We start from the raw sequence: 19,602 nt of genomic DNA on the forward strand, positions 1-19,602 counted from the left end.
ATTTTAGGAGAAACACGGTAGTATGCATGGCTCTCGAATCTGGGCTGCTTCCAGATGTTCCATGGAAGGGCATCCACGGCATCTTATTTCCATATTGCCACTGGACAATTGTTGTTTAACACTGGGTGGTCTTCTGAATGATGCGATGCGCCACCACTTCCTTCAAGGCAGATTGTACTTCCTGCTCCTCCAGTGAGACATTAATAATTCCCTGGACCCACCTTTTCATCCCCCTATGGCTATCTCTAAGAAGCCAAGGTGGGCAAGAGTCAAGGGTTCAGGTGGTGTGATATAGAGGGTGTCAGTGTATTGAACCAAGGGGCAGACTAAGATCTGTTTGAAATGTGACAAAAGAGAAGGAACAGGAGGCTTCTCATCTGAAATCAATGCCATGTGTTAACTCGGACAAGGAGGTGTGCAAGATGGGCCGCAGCAGGTGCTTATGCGCTTCCTCGTTAGGTAAGATTAATTTCAGACAAGACAGGAAAAAGGGAAGAACCGAAAGCACAAATCAATTGCACGCCTTGTTTCCCTTCCTCCTCAACTTTCCATCTAATCCAAAATGGCCCTACGATGCCAGTGGCAGCCCAGGCAGGAGGTGGAAATGAACCTCCTTTCATCAGTAAAAAAAATGGTGGCAGCAGTGTTACCCATCACCTGACTGAGCATGCACCTAGAATCTTTCATGATTGAAATGATTTACTTTTTTACAAAAATTTCCTGTCTCCTTTGAGGCTAAAATTGATCCAGGGCTTCTGCTAAACAGAACCCACTGTTTTAAACTGATCTGTGTTATGTCTGAAATTGATCGCCTGTTCTGCATCCCATATATACTGCATTCCATATATGCTGGTGAAGGCTTGGTGGGTCAGTTTGCCTGGTGGTCTGAGTCCCTTCCAATCCTTGGGATCCTCTACCCAGTACGGGTTAAGAGCAGATTGCTAACTAGACAATTGTAAGATAATGGCACTGGCTTGCCATTTAAGTATAGTTCCGGAAGTCTCTTTGACTTCCAAAACGTTAGGAAGCCAAGGCGCAGCTTCCGATTGGCTGCAGGAGGCTCCTGCAGCCAATTGGAAGCCATGGAACCCATGTCGTAAGTTCGGGTTCCAAAGAATGTTCACAAACTGGAACAATCACTTCCGGGGTTGCTGCATTCGGGAGCCAAAACGTTTGACTCACAAGGCATTCGACTTCCGAGGTACGACTGTAGCTTCATTAGTATAACCAAAGAAGTTGCTCCATGCCCAGAGGGCAAATTACCGTACCTCCTCACCTGGTTGGTAGTTGGAAGGAAAATGGCCAGGGCAGTTGTGTGTGAGCTGAGCTGAAAGCAGGAGTCAGGCTGAGAAGCTGAGAGACAGAGATGTGCTTGGTTTGTGCTGAATCCAAAGCTGTGACTAATGGAGAAACAAGACCTGTTGGTGTTGAATGCTGTGAGCCCCTCCATCTTGGGCTCAGTGTGTGTATATATGTGTAAACAAACCTTATATCCTAAGGACAACACAGTCTCTGTTGACCTTCATTCCAGGAAAAGCAAACCCTTGGTGAACACCAGGAACCCCTGGAATCTCTCACTGCTCGGAGATTGGGGTGGCATGTAACACAACATTCAGAGTAACCTCAAGGAGGAGAGTGAACTTTGTGATAAAGCAAGGAAATGCAGTTTAAAGGGTACATTTTACTGGGGGAAATTCATTTTGGCTCCATGTAGTGTGTGACTGATGAACATGGCAGACCTGCTTAAACACTCATTGTAGACTGGGGGACGGAGGTCTCTAGGGAACATCAGTCAGAGCAAATAATGAGAAAAGCAGATATGCCGTATCTCTTACCTATGATGTAATGCATACCAGCCTGATGAATGCCTCATATATGAATTCCAACTCAAGTTCCTGTTAAACTGTTATTCTTCTTCTCTGTTTTTCTGGAAGAATCCTCCTCCTCCCAGTTGTTGCTAACTCTGCTTCCATTTGACTGGCATATAATAGTGAAAGGTGAATAGAGGTTCTAAAACTTTCCCCTCCTAATTGGATTACTAGCCACTTCGCATATGGCAAAGCTCCTACAAAGAAGTCACTTACACATAGGACATTGTCACATAGGATGATCTTGTGTGTGTGTGCGCGCGCTTGCTTTTTAAATCTACTAAAGACATAACAGAGGCATACATTTCTGCATGCACAAGTCTTTGCTCATGTAAGAACATGTGGATTTTGGACTTTAAGAATGGGTGCGCAAAGTGTATTTTCCCATGGAACAGCAAACAGATCCCCACATCACTTATCAGTGTGTATCAGGGCACCAAACCACTTCATTCAAAGACATTGTAATACGATGAATAAACAGCTGAGTTAATGCTTTTGACACTTCGATTCAAACTACCTCTGGCATGAACATATTTAGCCCAAGGCAGTAACAGTGACTTATTACCATACAGGGCTGGTGTGAAATGAAACATTTCGATTTTATTTTTTCAAATGAAGCGTCCAAAAACATAACGGGGCATTTATGCTACCCTAAGCAAGGACATGTTAGAGATTCATTCCCTGTGTCTGCTGTCATGGGATTGTTGTCTATCCCTCCCTGCCCCCCCCCTGGCTGCACCCATGTCTACATTCACTGGCACATCTCTGATGTTTGGACATTCTTAGCCAGAATCTGAGACTTTCAACATTTACATCTGCTGACATTCACCAAATTCCAGACATTCACTGTAATCCAGCACATACCTGGACCCTGACAACAGTATGAACAAATCATTAACACTAACGTAGATCTAGTCAAAGTGAAAATATTATCTCCAATGTTGTTTGAATTAAATGTGCATTGAATGTGAGCTGCATATTCGTCTTGATTAACGTTTCGTTCATCTTGCCAGGATTCTGTCCTCCACCTGAGCAGCAGTTAACACCCCTCCTCACCTGCTCCCCAAAAGCCTGTGGAAATCTTTCCAAGTCCAGAATCCATTTAATATGAAAGGAGTCATTTTTAAGTTGCACAAAAGAGCCAGTAGCTGCCTATGTTCAGATGCTTCCTTCCAGGCAAGAATGGATGGAGACGTTTGCTGGGGTGACCGTCTGATCACTATAGCATCCTCCTGGAACAGGCAGCTAAATAATTGGGAAGAACAGGCTTAGCACAAGCTTCTGTAAACAGCAATTTAATTGCAGAAGGCATTAAGGAAAATTCAGCAGAGAACCGCGAAAAGAGCACTAATATTTTCACATAAGCTGGCTGCTTAAAGAGCACCATAAAACGGCTTCAAAAAGTCAGAATGACTGTTTATTTTATTTTACTCAGTGGTGCTACGCTTGCATGAATAACCCCTGGTTTATTGCATTCCACTACCAGCACAGAAAATGTGGGCTATTAAAGTGGTTCAGAATACAGCTGTGATAATTACCCACCATCTAGCCTGATTTCCTAGGAAATGGGACTCAAGGGAAACACGGAACTCAGCATAAGTATAGTAGGAAGCTTTTGTGATTTCTTGAGCTCTCCATACCCTTGGCCCAGAAAAGCATCTTGTCCCAGTTATATCCATGATCGGCATTTATTTTGTTCAGGTACATTACACTGTCAAAATTCATGACAGTTAACACAGTGAAGAGAGATGGATCCTGCTTTTTTCTGGGACACCTCCTAGAAAATACTGATCGAGGGATGGCTTAAATAACCTGCACCAAACAATGATTGTCCACAGTGCTCTGTTATTGATGGAGGAAACTCTTGTGCACATACATGAACATACAACAGTCCCCAGATAAATAAATTTCAATTACATGCATTGTGGGAATTTTACATTCCTGGTTACGGTGGTAGCTCGGTTTACAAACAGTCCCGTTTACGAACGCCTCCGTTTACAAACGCCGCAGACCCGGAAGTGTTTACATCCGGGTTCTGCGGTGTCAGATGCACAGACGCAATCTGCGCAGCGTGCACGTGCGCAGAAGTGCTCTATCAGCACCACGCGCAGAAACGTGCCTTTGGGGAGCGAATGCCTCCGTTTACAAACGCCTCCGTGGAACGGATCACATTCGTAACCCGAGGTTCCACTGTACTTGGGTGCCTCCAGATGGAAGCTTCATATTGCAAACAGAGAAATGTTGATGTTTTTATGACCGTGGTGCTATAAAGTTCATTAGTGGGTCATAAAACACTTGTGGACCCACGCTGCCAAGTTGCAATGGTGCCCAGCCACGTTCCCGCTGTGCCAGTTTAAAATCCTCTTCTTGTATCTAGCAGAGTTACTGCGCAACTGGAACCAGATAGCAGTTTGCCGGTGTCTTCAAGAAAACAAGCACACTGTAGCTTCAAAGACTAACTTAAACTTTATTTACTGAAGCTTAACATAATACATCTAAACCAACTGAACTAAGCTGCATTTTAGCAGCACTCTTATCTCTTAACACTCCTCTCACCTAACTTTCTGCTCTCATGCTCCGACTCAAACTTCACACAGACAGAGAGAGAGAGCATTCTCTTTAGAGCATGATTTATGACTACACGGCAATTAGCAATCAGCGCACAGCTGTGGGCTAGCACCCAGAGAAATAAGAACGCCTGAGAGGGTTTTTTTAACTCCTTGCTGTCCAGAATCCCAACACCCCCTCTCGTTCGCAATGTCCTGGGTGCGATTTCAACATCCACTCTATCCCATGTTCAACATTTCACAGAACTTATTGTGCTTTTCAAAAGTCAATGGCTTGGTAAACCCGTCAGCAAGGTTTTCCTGACTAGAACAATATCTGAGCCTGATTACATTTGCTCTTACACTTTCACATACATTTTTGAAGCGTATATCCAAGTGTTTTGTTTGTGCTTTAAATTGGCCTGAATCTGCCAATTTTAGGCATGCTTGATTGTCTTCCCATACTGTTACAGGCAGGAAACAATTCTCACATATCTCCCTGACCAGACATGTGTAGAATTCCAGTTCTCTGCACACACCCGAAAGAGCGCTGAATTCTGCCTCAGTTGATGACAAAGCAATGAGGCTTTGACGCTTTGAACGCCAGCCAACCACTGAACCTCCGAATGTTACCACCATTCCGGAGATTGACTTCCTGTCAGAGGTATTGGCCCAATCCGCGTCAGCCCAGCACTGAAGCTGTGTATCACCCTGAGCAGATAATTTTAGGCTGAACTCCTTGGTCTGTTGTAAATACCTAAGGACCCTTTTTATACCATTCCAGGCCACAGTAGAGGGTTTTGAAGCCTCTCGGCTCAGGAGATTGACCGCAAATGCTATGTCGGGTCTACTCCATTGGGACAGATAAAGCAGACTTCCCAAAGCAGATTGGAACACCTCCTGGTTCTCAAATTCTGGTTTTTTCTCTAACTGGATGTCTTTGAGAAAACACACTTCCATTGGTGTTCTCACACCCTTACAATCTGTCATTTTGAACTTTTGCAGTAATTGCTCTATTTTTGCCTTTTGGCTTAGTAAAAAACTGCCATCATGTTCTCTTTGGATCTGAACTCCTAGGTACATACTCACAGGACCTAGTTCTTTGAGTCTGAAGTGCTGCTTCAGCTGCCTAGCAAACTTCTGCACCTGTTTGTCTGTCTGGGCAACAAGAATAATGTCATCAACGAACACAAGAGTTAGTTCCTGCTGCGGGCCTGACCCTTTCAGGTACAGGCAGCTGTCTGCCAGACTCTTTTGAAACCCTAGCTTGTTCAGAGCTTCATGGAGACATTGGTTCCAATTTCTGGCCGATTGTTTCAAGCCATAAATGGAACGGTGCAGTCTCCATACCAGTCCCGGCCTATCGCCCTCGAATCCAGGCGGAGGTTGCATATAAATCTCCTCTTGCAGTGGGGAGTTCAAATATGCCACATCAATGTCAAAATGTGCGACCTCTGAACCTCTCTGCGCTGCAACTGTTAGGAGCAACCTCATTGTCTCACTTCTAGCTGTGGGCGCATACACCTGAGAATAATGGACCCCAGGTCGCTGGCTGAAGCCTCTGGCCACCAATCTTGCCTTATATTGTGGCTCTCCACCTGGGGTAGGTTTTAACCTGTACACCCAGCGACAGCCCACTGCCTGCTGGCCAGCCGGCAGGGCTGTGAGTGTGTAAACCCCCAGAGATTCCATGGAACCAATCTCCTTTTCCATGGCTTGTTGCCACTTGCAGAACTCTGCCTGAGGCAATTTCTGCACCTCTGCGAAGCTTTCTGGTTCACACTGTGCAAACCCTGCGTATATATTGGCCATTGAAAAACGATCAGGAGGTTTTCCTTTGGTGGTGCGCTTAGATCGTCTTGGCACCTCAACCAACTCCTCCTCTGACCCAGACGCACCTGTACCGGACTCTGCCTGTGAGTCTGACATACCAGGTGAACCACCACGTGACCTGCTTCTCTTGCCACGTCCCCCTGGACTGGCTCTGGCTGATGGTGACAAGGGAGACCTGTTGCGCTTCTGCCTGCCAGGCCTTGCCTGCGGCGAAGAGAACGGACTCCTGCGGTCTGGCTTCACCTCCCTGTCTAGGCTTGCCCCCTCTGACTTGACACTCTGAACCACATCCTCAGCAGGTTCACTGCCACCAGCTCCATCAGCGTTTTTCTCTGCTGAATCTAAACCACTGATCCAGCTTCTGAGTACCTCAGGGTTCGCATGGATTCTGGTCCAGCCACTCTGTTCGCAAAATTCAGCATTTCGGCTGATTGTCACCTTGGACCGATCACCCCCTGGGTTAATAAACCTCCAGGCCTTGGATCCTGGCTCGTATCCGCAAAAAATCATTTTTCGTGATCTTGGGCCACCCTTCCTGCGCAACGGCCTGGGGATCAATACCCATGCTTCTGCGCCAAATGTTCTGAAATAATGTACTTTAGGCTTTCTGCCGTGAAGCATAAAATACGGCGTGTTTCCTACCACTGAGTTGAACGTCCGGTTCAACGTGAATGCTGCGGCCTTTACAGCTTCCGCCCAATAGCACCTTGGTAGCCCTGAGTCAAACAGTAGAGCTTCCATTGCTTCCTGAAGCACCCTGTTTTTCCGCTCTGAAACTCCATTCTGCTGGGGAGAGTAAGGAGCTGTCATCCTATGCTTAATTCCTTTTCTCCGGAAAAACTCCTGCAAACTAGAGGCCAAGAACTCCGCACCTCTCTCTGTCTGAAACGATTTGACTCGGGTGTCAAATTCCAGCTCAATTGCAATTACCCACTCTCTTATTTCATTGGCTGCCTGACTTTTGTCTTTAAGCGTAAAAACCCAAGACATTCTAGAGAAATCGTCCGTTAGACACAAAATGTAACGGGAATTCCCCATACTAGCCACCGGCATCGGCCCACAAAGATCTGCGTGAACAAGCTCAAATGCTTGCTTCGCCACTCTATCAGATTTTGGAAAACTGGCCGTATGGACTTTAGATTTCATGCAAGCTCTACACTCCAGGAACTTAGAGCAGTCCTTCATATTGCAGCCAATGGCGCAATCCACCTGCTTGCGCACATACCGCCAGTTTGCATGTGAAAAACGTCGGTGCCATAAATGAAGGCATTTGTCATGTGCGGGAATGTTAGCGCACCTGGCTTCTGCTTTTTTAGACTTAGCACCGCCCACCTCAGCAACTTGCGCCCCCTTTGAGGCACCACTGTCTGTTTCCAGCACGTACAGACCCTTGCGGCCTTGTACCTGGACTAACTGCTCACCATCCTTGGATATGGTACAGACTTGGTTCCCAAACTGCACCTGAAAACCAGCCTGGTCTAAAGCATAAACAGACAATAACCCACATTCCATGCCATCCAGTACATATACATCAATGTCAGATTTTAAACAGGGCATAAACATAACAGCAACTTTTGTAATGTCTCTCTTTGTAGCATCAGCTAAGGTGACTGTAGTCCCAGCTGGAATTTTCCTGCAATTTTTCATCTGGTCACTAGGTGGGGCTAGGTGACTACTCGCTCCACTGTCAATTATCCAGCGTTGTTTACAGTTGGTTTTGGCCTGTCCAACAAAAGCATATGCAGCTGTCCTTTGATGTGTTCCAGCACCGCTGCCTCTGCCCCGACGCATCTGGCCTCTTCCAGGACGTGCTCTTCTCCTTATCTCCCGGTTACCATGGAGACCGGCCTTGGGGCAATTTCTCTGCAGGTGTTGCTCAGAGTTACACACATAGCACCTCTTAGCTTCAAACGCATGCACAAAGTTCTCTTTTTTTTTTTTAAATATTTTTATTAATTTTCCAATTAAAACCAATTATATCACATTCAATATTTCAAATTATACACATATATATATCAATCAGACCGAATGTTATGCCAAATCATCTAAAGAATTTTTTATTTGGGTTCCCATGCTTCAAGAAATTGGGAATTCCTCGCAACTGTCCACTGCCGTCTTTTTTCTAAAGTTCAAATCGTCCTTCAAGTTCATAATAATCCAGATCTTCCCCTTACAGTCACATAGATGTTTTCCACTTTCACGATTGTTTCCCAGCTGCTGATATAAATATCAAACAAAGTCTCACAGATGTTCTTTCTCCTGTGTGAGTTAATCAGTCCAGCCTCCCCATAAATCTTCTTAATGGAGCTCCTGTTGCGTTGAAGCAATTCGAAGTAGCGCCATCTTAAAAAGCTCAAATCACTTTCGCTTTTCTCTCATAGCCATGAAGATTTACGATCATTATAGAATTTACAGCTTTTCCAGGCAGGAGACCCAAACATCAAACCATAGACTCTTGGTAAATTAATGGATCTCCTTGCCCTATAGCTGAACTTAGCTTCAGGTCGCTGCTCCAATTTAAAGTGCGTCACAGCTCATAAATCCTCCAAACTCCTTCCGTCCGACTAGGGGGGGGCTTTTCTCATCAGTAACAACAGTTATAAGGTTCAACTCACACAGTCTTTTGCTTCTCTTTCACTCCAAACAAGCCAGGACATCGCGTCCGGGAAGGTACGAGGCAACAATATGAAGAAAAAAATAAAATAAAAACTCACTCCCCTTATCGCTCCGTCCCCATCAATCCTTCTTCCAGATGCAGTACAATCTTTGACTCCTCTCACTCGGCAGCATAAATTTCTCAGCAGTAAACAGCGCTTCTTTCCCTCCTTCTGAAGTATGTCCATAGATTTAAGCCTAATTATCTTCTTTAACCATGGAAATCCCCGCCATGCAGATTAGCGTCCGGGAGTCCTGGCCCTTGTAAGTGCTCAGCCCAAGCTCCCCCCACTCCAAAAACAGTCGGAGTGGGTCTGGGGGCATCGCGGGCCAGCGGCCCCTCTCCGTAACCCCCGGAGAGGGTAGGGGGTTGCCATTTACTCCCCTAGCAACCGCCAAATTCCTTACAAAGGTCAGAGAGATGGAAAACAGGTCCGCCATTCCTGCAGGCGGAAACCGGAACCCGCATGCACAAAGTTCTCAGCTACTTCTGCACCCCCACGTCTGGATGCTGGGCAACCTCCCTTCGCAGCTTTCTCTTTCTCTCTCAGCCTTTTGTTCTGATGATCCTCCAATCTGCCTGTCACATAATTTAGATCAAGCTGATCTTGAGGCATGGCTTCCAACGTGAGAGAAAGTGTCTCATAGCTGGGGTCTAAAGAACTCAACAAAATGTAGACTTTCTGCTGCTCTGTGAAGGGTATCTGTAGTTGCCTCAGTTTATTAAACAATGCCAGCATCTGGGATATATGCTGCTTTACGCAGCCCCCTGGCTCCAAACGCAAATCAAACAGCTGCCGGGTAACGTGAATCCTGGCCCCTGCTGTATCACGCTGATATACGCGTTGCAGAGCCTCCCAGATCTCGTGGGCGTTCGTGGCCTGGTCTATGTGCACCATCTGGGATTCATCAATTCCCATGGTTAAATAAGCGACAGTTCTCTGGTCCTGCCTCAGCTCTGCAGCCGCAGTAGCTGGAGGTGCTTGTGCGGGTGGACCTTGTGTACGTGCCCAAAGCCCTTTAGCCACTAAAAAAACCTCCATCTTCTTAGACCAGTCCACCCAATTACTCCCCATCAGTCTTGGGAATGGCACCACGAAAGTTTCCTGAGCCTCAGCCATCTTTCCCCCTGGGGCTGGTGATACTCACACTACTGCCGCTGCACTGTTCTCTCCAGCTTCCAGCTCTCAGCACTCAGCTCCCAGCTCCGGAAAATGGCTTGCTTTCACCAGCGAGTTTCTACTGCCCTGTGCCTTAACAGCATGCACAGGCAGGCCTCCAGCTGGGCTTCTCTAAGCTACCGGCTCTTGAAGACACTCCGACCTCCTGTCCTGGCAATCCATCACCTCAGGACGCGCTGCCATCAAAGCGTTGCTATCTTTCCGTGTGCTGGCATAAACAACCATAACCTGTTGATGTTTTTATGACCGTGGTGCTATAAAGTTCATTAGTGGGTCATAAAACACTTGTGGACCCACGCTGCCAAGTTGCAATGGTGCCCAGCCACGTTCCCGCTGTGCCAGTTTAAAATCCTCTTCTTGTATCTAGCAGAGTTACTGCGCAACTGGAACCAGATAGCAGTTTGCCGGTGTCTTCAAGAAAACAAGCACACTGTAGCTTCAAAGACTAACTTAAACTTTATTTACTGAAGCTTAACATAATACATCTAAACCAACTGAACTAAGCTGCATTTTAGCAGCACTCTTATCTCTTAACACTCCTCTCACCTAACTTTCTGCTCTCATGCTCCGACTCAAACTTCACACAGACAGAGAGAGAGAGCATTCTCTTTAGAGCATGATTTATGACTACACGGCAATTAGCAATCAGCGCACAGCTGTGGGCTAGCACCCAGAGAAATAAGAACGCCTGAGAGGGTTTTTTTAACTCCTTGCTGTCCAGAATCCCAACAAGAAATGTAACCAGCACTTAGTTACTGTGTATCACAATAGCCAAAAAAAAGATGCTTGTGGTTTTTGGATAAGGTGATGTCTACTTCTCTCTCTCTCTCTCTCTCTCTCTCTCTCTGTATGTGTGTGTGTGTGTGTGTGTGTGTGTGTGTGTTTGAAAATATATATCAATACTGAGGTCTTGCACAAAAGTGATTATCTGCTGTTTAATTCGGCTGGATTTGGGATGGCATAATCCAAAATAAGAATGCCCCTCCATTGCAATAGGCCCAGAAATTAACATTATGATGAAGAGATATTGTGAAAGACCTGTGTATTAAAAATTAAAAGAAAAAGGCCCAAGTGTGTACTACAGTTACAGTCTCCAGGGAGCTAAACCATATGGTACCGCTATACACAGGAACTCAGGAATCTTCTTTATACAGAGTTCGGACCACTGGTCCATGAGTATTGACTGTCAGTGGCTTTCTACGTTTCCATGCAGAGGACATTCCTAGCCCATCTGGAGCCTGGGACCTTGTGCAGGAAAAGCAGCTTCTCAACCACTTCATCTCAAGGAATATACGTCACCCATCCATCAGGTGAGGCTAGATGCAGTGTTGCAGTACCAGCACACAAACACTGCTGTATACTCAGCTCCCCCAAATGTGCTCCTATACTGGAAAGAAAGACTCTGTTGGCACTTGATCACAGTTTATCTCTGTGCTAAACTAGGTAAACTGCAGGAATGTGAAACCAGCTGAAGATCAAAGCCCATTTAAAGAAGGCACATTTTATGCACTCATTGATAAGGGTTTTTTGTGATGTTTGTTGCAAGCAACTATCCGCTTACGTAGTTAAAATGTCGACAGTGAAACAGGAAAAGAGCACCTGCAAGGATATAACAATATTGCCATGGCTGATTATCCTTCCCCAATTAATCACCAGGCTTAAGTTTTAATCACCCTTTCCTTCATTATTGCCTATCACTGCTGCTCACACACTTACCAGGAGTAGAGCACAATGAATGACTGGTTCTTATTGGGCTGATATTTAATGTTGTCTGCTTGCCCAAACAGCTTCAGTTTCTATTCTGCCACGCATGCAACTTATTGAAACCTAATTAAGCATCAGAGAGATCAAACAGCGAGATATTTCCTGGCTATCTGTTATTAATATACTTCTCAGAGGTGATAAAACTGGCTGTAGCTGCAGCCTGCATTCCAATTTAAATCGCCACAAATCCACTGGCCATAAGTGAATGTCCTGGACCAGGATCCACAGATATTTTAGATATTAACAGGGGAAAGCTGGTTTGATGTGGATACTGTATTCTTAAATACACTAATATTACTTACCAAGAAATAAATTCCAGTGAACAGAGTCAATCCGTTTTAAGATCAGGCTGTAAATGGAGGTTTGGGGAACAAACTCAGTCAATCAAAGGCACATTATGTTTCAAAAAATAAGAATGAATGAATGAAAGCTAGAGGTCTTATCCATGTTTCACCCATGTTCCTCTGAAAGCATATGGTAATGTTGAAACCACATGTCCAATCACAGAACATTTCAGGATTTTGGCCTCTGCCATTGGCCCTTGAGTTGTGATTTGAAGTTTGGAAGTTTAGACAGACAATCACGCTGGGAGCAGGACCCCGGTTACCTAATTAGGCACTTGGCAGGAGGGCGGTACAGATCAAAGAGAAGTTTCAGCTAATATATACCATAAGTACAGCTCAGAATTCTCTTTTGACATTTGTGTTGACATCCTCAGTCAATGGAAACAACCAATACATATTTGAATCTGAAAGAGACCACATTAAAGTCCTGCCGCATTTTTCTTCCCACAGCAAAGTAAGATCAAACTTTTCCTTTTCTCCTTCCATTTTTTAAATTTATTTTATTTGTTTATATATACCTCACTTGATTGTAAAATCATCATCATCATCACCACTCTCAAAGCAGGTTGCAAAAGGAATGTATTTTATTTTACATAGCAAGCATACATAAACCAAACATAGAACATATATTCAAAATCGAAACGGATCAAACAGGGTCATAGTACCCAGAAGTAATACTTTAGATTAGAACAGGCACCCCCAAACTTCGGCCCTCCAGATGTTTTGGACTACAATTCCCATCATCCCTGACCACTGGTCCTGCTAGCTAGGGATCATGGGAGTTGTAGGCCAAAACATCTGGAGGGCCGAAGTTTGGGGATGCCTGGATTAGAACAACTCACCAGTACCTATTACAGTACCTTTCTCAGTGTGGGGTCCATAGAACTGCAAGCACTCACAGACAAAAAATGACCATGCCCCTATACGGCCATCCAAAGACGCCACCTTGTGGCAAAGAGCTGTGGACTTTTGTGACTCTCACCAGAGGTTTTCAATCAGTGTGCCGTGGCACCCTGGGGTGCCTTGAATCACTGGCAGAGGAAGAGGGCAGCGGAGGGAGCGCATCGCCCCCAGCACCACGATCCTGTTGGGGTGGCATCGCGGCTGCCCCCCCCCATGCTGGGCGTCACGCCCCTGTGTGCAATGCGCCATGCCCCCTGGATACGCACCACGCCCCCACCTGCTCTCCACCCCTGGTGCCAGAGCATGAAGCTCTGCCACTGCCTTGAATGATGGTCAGGGGTGCCAAGGGCAACACTGGCCTCTGTCCCTCTTTCCTTCCCTCCCTCCTCTGATGCCCTCTCATGTCTCTGCCTCGGGGGATGGCCAGGGGGTGCTGGTTGCCAGAAGCTGAGGCAGCCTTGGAGGAAGCAAGCAAGTGGGCAAGGGAGCCCATCTAGCCAGTTCACCAGCCCTTGCTGTTGGGAATAGACAGACAGCAGCGGCTGCCCAGAGGACTCCCAAGGGGAGGGGAGAGGAGAAGAGGTTGAGGGATCACTTCACAAGGTTTGATAAAATGGTGAGAGGCTGCACGCTCTGCAGGCAAGGGGTGGCATAACTGGGCTCCGGAGCCCTACAGGGGTGCTGCAGAAAGAATGTAGTTGGTCAAGGGAGCCGTGGATTCAAAAAGGCTGAAAACCTCTCCTCTAACCTGAAGGCAGCCCATGTTGCAGCTCAGCAAGGGCTTGATAAATCTTGGTTTTTCTTCCTGTGTGCAAATACCTGGTGGGTGGGTCGCATTTGGCTCGGAGAATGCAGAGCTGTGTTGGCTTCATTCAAATGGGCTGATGCAAATTCTAATGCCTGCTTGAAGCAAACTAAAGAATTCCTAGCAGTGCCACTCAGAAATAGGAGCCAAAGTGCCTTTTTCGCTTCCTGTGGATAGCGGGTGGGCAGGGTGGCGCTGGCATATTGTTCTTGCAAGGCTGCTCCATTTCCGATGGACAATGCTGCCTCCTGCTGCACAGACTGCACTGTTGCATTCGTTACTGCCCGTCTTGCACCAATGTCTCGAGTCAGGGAGGTGACACAATGCTGGGGAAATGGGGGACACTCTGCTGTGCAGTCTAAAATAAGGAGCACTTCTGTTGTTTTAGGGAATGGAACAATCCTTTAAAACAGATGCCCTATAAACAGTACAGCTCATGTCTAGCCAAACCTTATATCCCCAGCTTGCATATATAATTTTATCCTTACCAGGTGGCATATTCTCATGTGATTACACACACACTGTACAGTGGTACCTCGGGTTACAGGCGCTTCAGGTTACAGACTCTGCGAACCCAGAAATAGTACTTTGGGTTAAGAACTTTGCTTCAGGATGAGAACAAAAATCGTGTGGCGGCGGCAGCAGCGGGAGGCCCCATTAGCTAAAGTGGTACCTCAGGTTAAGAACAGTTTCAGGTTAAGAACGGACCTCCAGAAGGAATTCAGTTCTTAACCAGAGTTACCACTGTATTTCGCTACCGTAGTTGCTTGCAGTCTTCACTTATGCTGGCTTGGGGTTTTTTCAAAAAGGAAAAAGGTACAAAGCTAATCACTTCATGTTTAAACACAAGGAAAGGTAATTTGGAACATTGTTCCAGTTGCAATGGGCTTAAGGCTGAAATCCTAAATTTCTTAGGAGTAAGTCTGTTGAATAGCAGAGGGACAGATTTCCAAGTAAACATATAGAATTGTACTGTAAGTGCATCGGAGTGAAATGTATTCAATTCCAACCACCTCATGCAATTTTTCTGTTGCTGTTGCTTAAACAATTACTATATTTTGTAACTTGGTAGTCATTGTCCTTCCACCAAGTATCTTAAATAATAGTGATCAAGACTCCTCATCATATTTCCCACACTTTGTGTACACATTCATATATTGACAAAATTCCACCCACATTTTCTAATTTAAACGCAATACCCATATATACATTGTCTAGTAATACAGCTCTGTTTATTATCATTTCCACCCACCCACCATATTTAGCAATATATAAAAGCATAACTACAGAAATGCGTGCAGATTTCACAAATGCACTACTCCTATGCACAAGTGCTGATGGTGGGGAATCCAGCTATTGTTACAGCAGGAGTTACAAGGTAGTCTACACCCTGTAGCCAGGAGCAGAACCCCCATGGTGTTTAGACCTGAGAGATGCTTAAATTTCCTCCCTCTGGCTATTGCAGCTACCAAGTTTTCTTCTTTGGCAGGCTGGAAGTGCTGCCAGCAGAGCAAAGCTGTTGCCTCAGACGCTAGCCACTTAGGGCTGTGGGAGACATCCATTCCCCGGTCATTCCTCCTGAGCACACACCCCTCCCGCCCCCAATTTCAGGCCTGTGTGTGGACTTGTTGAAGGTTGCAGTTTCATTGCCATTGGTGATGCAAGATTCAGCTGTCTTTCAAGCCAGCTTCTGTATGTTTGTAGAATTGAGGGAGGCGTCTTCTCCTTCATCCAGTGGCATAGCTAGCCATTTGGGCACCCGGGGCGGTGCAAGGAGGCAGCGGGGCAGGGCACACAAGAATCCCATTCTGCTTTCTCAAGCAGCGTGGAGCCTGCAGGGAGTCCACCCACCACCTTCCCCTCAGCTGTAGAGCGCTTGAGGAGGAGGCGGAAGGCAGATTCCTGTCCCGCGCTGGTCGAAAAAGCAGCGCAGAGCTTGCAGGCGCCTCAGCCACCGCATCACTCCCAGGAGAGACGTGTGGCTTGGGCGCAGTAAGTGCCGCCCCCCGCAGTATGGCGCCCAGTGCCTCCTGCCCCTGCACACTACACCTCTGCCTTCATCTCAGCAAAATGTAGTGGACCAGCCCTGGTGGGTGGTCTTTGCCATTTCCTTCTTGGCCAGTGGTTGGGTCTTTCTGTCTCTCTGACACACACAACCTTCTCCCCAATATTCTTCAACTGGTAAGAGAGAATAAAGGAAAGGAACCTCAGAAACACAGTGACATGAGATCTATGGATCTTTTATGACTTGGGGAATATTGGGGGAGGGAAAATGTGAGTGCTATTAATGCCTTTTCCTCCACCTCTTCAAGGTAAGATCTTTACCCCCAAGACCATTTTCTCTAACACATCCTTTGTAGAACTTCTTGCAAAACAGTGACACAGACTATTTACTACGAAGTGGGAGAAATTTAAACCATCTAGTTAATCTCATTTCTAGCAAAAGCTGAGCCCTTGGGAATCAAATTATTCCTAACCAGCCCTTGGCTCCAGTAAACCTCCTTCACATCACACTTTCAAAAGCTGCAGGGAACAATGTGCTAGGGATCTTGAACATTGCCTGGTTTTACAGGCATACCAATATTGCTTTAAATATTTTTCCTTTTAATGCTAGTATACCTTGATGGGATTTGGGTCTAAGGAGGCAACATCATTTAAAGCAGCTTCTGGGGATCAGAATTGCTGATTTGAGATCAGCTGAATTATTATTTTCTTCATGTATTTATAGAAAGATCTTTCCTTTTAAAATCATCCACACAATTAGTCCATCATGAGCTGAACCAAATTAAGGACGGATTGTGAAACAAAAAATAATTGATCATCAGTATCAGAGATGCAGGTGGCACTGTGGTCTAAACCTTGCTGATCAGAAGGTCTGCCGTTTGAATCCCTGCGACAGGGTGAGCTCCCATTGCTCAGTCCCTGTTCCTGCCAACCTAGCAGTTCGAAAGCACACCAAAAAGTGCAAGTAGATAAACAGGTACTGCTCCGGTGGGAAGGTAAACAGTGTTTCCATGCACTGCTCTGGTTCACCAGAAGCGGCTTAGTCATGCTGGCTACATGACCCAGAAGCTGTACGCCAGCTCCCTTGGTCAATAATGCGAGTTGAGCGCCGCAACCCCTGAGTCATCCACGACTGGACCTAACGGTCAGGGGTCCCTTTACCTTTACCTTTTATCAGAGATAGCTGAGTTTCAACATGTATGGCTTTTGCATGGCGAACATGAAATAAGACCAAATTTGTTAGAAGGCAGGAAAAAACTGGTTAAAAAAACAGCAGTATTCCTCTCCATTTATAACTCAGGGATGAAGCCTTTATTCCAAAGCTGTCAGAAATATTAGAATTTTTGCCCTGCAGCAAAACACTCAATAACCACCTCTCCTCAGAGAAGGCAAATACATGGCACTTTCCAATTAACTGCTCCTCTAAGCAATTATACTGATCAAATAAATGAATAAGTGACGGGCATGTAAATGGTAGACACAGCTAATTTTATTCATCTGGAGGTTATAGCACTACTTCTATAAGCACTTAATGTGTTATTTCAAGCTTCAATGAGAAACATAAATACAATTAATATAGTCCAACAAGGAGAACTTGGGTGCACACAATATGGCTGCCCTCATTATCAAGTGAATATTGCAATAATGAAGGCTTCTGGCCTCCAGCTTGTTGAATTATCTTGGTGCTGGGGCTTTTTTTGCCCTAGCTGTGTATATGCATGTTAAGCACATTTGGACATCAGCGTTCCCCAACCCACCTCACAGATTATTGACTAGCACTGCTTATGGGGAGCTTATGACTCCCTGGTTGCCACAGTTCCAATGCCTACCAGTTTGTTTACAGAAACAATTCAAAGTGCTGGATATGACTTATAAAGCCCTACATGGGTAGGCAAACTAAGGCCTGGGGGCCGGATCCAGCCAAATCGCTTTCTAAATCCGGCCCACGGCGGTCCGGGAATTAGCGTGTTTTTACATAAGTAGAATGTGTCCTTTTATTTAAAATGCACCTCTGAGTTATTTGTGGGGCCTGCCTAGTGTTTTTACGAGTAGAATGTGTGTCTTTATTTAAAATGCATCTCTGGGTTATTTGTGGGGCATAGGAATTTGTTCACCCCCCAAAATATATATAGTCCGGTCCCCCACAAGGTCTGAGGGACAGTGGACTGGCCCCCTGCTGAAAAAATTTGCTAACCCCTGGCTTAGATTCAAGCTATCTGAAAGATCATATTCCCTTACAAACCTGCCTAGGCTTTGAGAAATTCAGGGGAGGCCCTTCTTGTGGTCCTGCCACCCTAAAGGCACGCTTGGTAGGGATGCAAGAGAAGACATTCTTGGTGAACTCCCTCCCTATATAAGCTGGACTGGCTCCCTCCTTGCTGTGTTTCAGACTTTATTGCTCCATCAGGCTTTAGGAAACTGACTACTTTTAATGAAAGGATTGGTGCTGGGCTGTTTTATTGTACAGTAGTACCTCCGGTTGCACACGGGATCCGTTCCAGAGCTCCAGTTGGATCCCAAGGTGTGCGTATCCGGAGGTGCTGCTTCTGCACATAGCGCGCTTTAGCACTTCCCAAAGGATACGTAATCGGAGGTGAACGTAAGTAGAAGTTCCACTGTATTTGTATTGTCTGTCTGTCTGTTTGTCTATCTATGATTTTAATTCTATCAATGTTTAGTTCTTTTAAAATGACTTCTTCACTGTTTCTAGCTGTTCTTATTTTTATCTGTAAGCCGCTTTGACTTCTTGTGGAAAAGGCGGGTTATAAATAAATAAATATATAATAATAATAATTTAAGAATAAAAGAATTCGCAAGCTGAATCACACCAAAGTCCAGCTGAGCACTTTATCTCCAATTCTATCTTTTGACACTCACATACAGGAACAATCTGCTATGAGAACGTCTGTCTGTGGATGCATTAAGCAAGCAGGTATTTGAAAGAGGATCTTATCTACAGCTGTTGAGTGTGGAAAGATATGAGGAAAGTAAGGGTCTGAAAGGAAGTGTATCATGCTCAGTTGCACACGGTCCTGAAGACCACAATGCCATTCTTAAGTTCATCCCCAGCATCAACTATTTAGGGGTATACTGCTTCTGATCCTGGAGGCTCTATTTAGCCATTATGTCTGATTGCAATTACTGTAGTAAACATAGCTTTACAAAAGGAATAGACACTTTCATAGGATCATTGCCCTTTGTGAACCAAAATTCTATTCATGTCCTCCCGTGTCTCCGGACAGCAAACATGCATGTAGAAAGCATGGGCAGTAGGCTGTGTAATATGCAAAATCCCATGTCATTTCCCCCACTCCTAATTATAGCATGGAAGTCATAGCACAAACGGTGTTAATGTGGCATACCATTGATCACTGGAGCAAATCAGGAACTAGGGTAATTGGTGTGACTCTGCACAAATTTTAAAATATGGGTTTTGTTTAATAACTAAGGCAGACTCGGATGACCTTGCTTTCTTACCAAATACTAACACACACACATTCATGTGCTCAATGCTCCATATCAGGGTTTACTTGATACAAGGCTGTAGAGAATTCTGACCTCTGTCATCAGCAAAGGAAGACCACTGTGGCAAGAGGGAAACAAACCTGGTCCCACCTACTGGCCAAAGACAGAGCCGCTGCAGGTGACTTTCCTCCCCTCTCCCTGCCGGAAAGAACACTGTGCTCCCACTGATGAATG

The sequence above is a fragment of the Zootoca vivipara genome, chromosome 3 (assembly GCF_965207765.1).
Source record: "Zootoca vivipara chromosome 3, rZooViv2.hap1.1, whole genome shotgun sequence".
Lineage (NCBI taxonomy): Eukaryota > Metazoa > Chordata > Lepidosauria > Squamata > Lacertidae > Zootoca > Zootoca vivipara.